The sequence below is a fragment of the Dendroctonus ponderosae genome, unplaced genomic scaffold, assembly GCF_020466585.1.
Source record: "Dendroctonus ponderosae isolate FM_Combo_2020 unplaced genomic scaffold, Dpon_F_20191213v2 Dpon_F_20191213_1, whole genome shotgun sequence".
Taxonomy (NCBI): domain Eukaryota; kingdom Metazoa; phylum Arthropoda; class Insecta; order Coleoptera; family Curculionidae; genus Dendroctonus; species Dendroctonus ponderosae.
The window spans coordinates 14,784,246-14,787,108 of NW_026017110.1; positions in this window are offsets into that span (position 1 = coordinate 14,784,246).

Genomic DNA, 2,863 nt, shown 5'->3' on the forward strand with positions numbered 1-2,863 from the left:
CCTTGGAGAGGCTCAAGTCACTGTCCACCCTCCACAAAATTTGCAAGATCAAAACAACTTAACAGCCCAAATTACAGAAACCATCACCGCAGCACTCTCAAAAGCCACAATCCTAAAGCCAAATTCTAACAAAAACCCTTTCTCTCTGCCGCCTGAGCTCAAAACTCTTATTAAAAATCGTAACCGGCTAAAACGAAGGGCTAAACAATTCACCGACTCAGAGCTTAACAAACAGGCAAACAAATTAAACAAGGAAATTAAAATTTAGATCTCAAACTTAAGAAACGAAAGGTGGACAGAACTTTTGGAAAACCTCCCAACTGGCGACCCGCGCGCCTGGAAAATCTCCAAGGCTATGCGCGGAAAAACAAAAACGCACTTTCTCCCTATACATGGTGAGCGAGGGGTGGTCTATTTGAACGAAGAAAAAGCTTTTGCGGACTCCCTAGAATGCCAGTTCTCGCCAAACATTTCCGAAAACGACAACCTAGATTTAGATGAGGAGGTCGACAACGTCCTCAGCGAAATCGAAGACAAATAAAGTGTTATTTGTCTTATTCTCGTCAGGTGGTTAAAATATAAAATCAATATCTCAATGAGTGGGTAAAAAGAAATTTCTGAATCAAAATTGCATGGTCATTAATACATTATGCATGCCTACTATAAATTTTGTATTACTGAATTTTCGAACAGAATAAAGTTTCTAGCTAAATTCGATATAGCGACGCTAGAGCGACTCTAATTTTACAGCTGAAAATATCCTATTTCAATTGCTTTAAAGTATATAGTTGGTATAGGAGACAGGTTGACTTATTTGCAAGACACAAAACTGTTCAAACGGACTTAAATTTGGATCATTCAGCACTAATAAAACAATTCTGGTACGACTTCCATTTAGAGTCTAGTTAGTGGAAGGAAAAAATCAACCTAATTCAAAACTCAACCCTACTTGTCTGTTCAGATTTATTTTCTGCGAACAGAAAACCTGAATTAACATGTTAGAGATTGAGTTTTAACTGGAAAAAATATTTATAGTTCTAACTAAAAACCTAACACAAAGAAACTAGCACCAAACTGATAGTAACATCAGTTCCATTCTATGAAAGGGGCTTAAACGCCGAAAAGCTCACCAGTTTCAGTAATTCAAACCTACCAGTTTTAGTATTTCCTACTAAATGACAAACTAGATTATTGAAACAGAATGATTAATGTTTTTGTTAACATAGGAAACCAGTCATATAGAAAATAATGTTTTAATTTTAGAAAAGGGCCTCCTAGATGGTCTGGTCCTTCAGGTGGCCCAGGACCGAATGGCCCGCCTCCCAGATTTCGAGGAAGAGGAGGTTTTGGACCACCGCCTGGAATGTTTAGAGGTCGCGGCGGACCTCCACCACTGTTTAGAGGTGGACCGCCACTGAGAGGTCCACCAGGTAAGACTCAAGAGCCACTGTAACCAAAAAAAGTCAATAGTAATGTATGGATAGTTCATAGTTTACCCTCTAATTCGAACTAATTGATTCAACATTGCTAAGTGACACATTGTTTCGTTGAGCATGTATAATATTGTCTAAACGAAAGCAAATCGCATTAAACAAAAGGCTGCATTATGCCCGGTTTCTGATTGATTCCTTAAGAATCAAGAAGAGATTTGATTCGACAGATCCAGATCGGACGAATTAAATATTTTCCTTTCCACTAATTAACATACTAAGCACGAGTGCCGATTCTTCCAGTGGGATTGGAGGTATCAGATCATCATATCAGAAAGAAGTGGACTGAAATCTTACGTTTCAGACAGACTTGGTCTGGCGTGTAGTATTTCAAGTGAACTGAAAGATCTGATCGTTGCAGAGGCAGATTAGTTAAACTAAGTGTTTAAAATGCGAAGCAAGAAACTTACAGCTATTGCTTGTGCTGGCATCATAGTGGTTTCAGAAAATCAACGCAAAAAAAATGAGAAGAAAGTGGGTAGACTAGAGACTATAGACTGGAAGGGCGTCGGCAGCCATAGGGAAAAATGCGGCAAAAAAAATTAGAAATCGAATGCACGCTGGGATTTTTTATAAACACGTTGTTATTAAAACAATTAAATACATAATTATAGAAAAACAAACAAACGATACAAACCGAACGAATTAAAACCAACGTTAAAAAGGCAAATTGATCTAGCACTTTCTTAGTGAAATACTGCAAATTCTGAGAAAGATACATGTGTTCTGTGCACACTAATCATTAGGTACCTTTCAGTTAAACCCCGGCTGTTCTGGGCAACCTATTTTGTTCGCTCATACAGTTGTTCGAAAAACCTATATTTTTAAATTTGAGCTTATATTATTAATGACTACATCTGATTTACTTTTGTAACTTCATATCTGAAATATGTCATATTTAGCGTCGCCTTTAACAAAGAACAAACTATGTTTACCACAATTTTTGCAGTTAACAATTGAAAATGTAAACATCATTGCGCTTGAACATATGGCGTAGTCTGTACATATACGGTCTGATTCTATATACCGTCTGTGACATATCTATAATTCAAATACGAAAAATCACTTCATACAGTGGCAATTCATTTTCTTCGGCCCAACGTAGGCACAAATTAAATTAATCGACCGCCTATTTACTGGGTATTTTCTGAAAGCTTTGTCTTCGTAGTCGAAGTAGTGATTTTCTCCTGTGATATTCAGCCCTGTGCTGTATCATAAATGCTATTTTTAACGGCCACACGTTAGATCAACTTAACAGTTCAGGATAACATTTTCCATAACGCAGCAACACAACCGAGGTGTGCTCTATCTCCGAGTTAACGTATGCGTTTCCGACCCAGTTATCCATCAAACGTTAAAAAGGAAAAAAATAT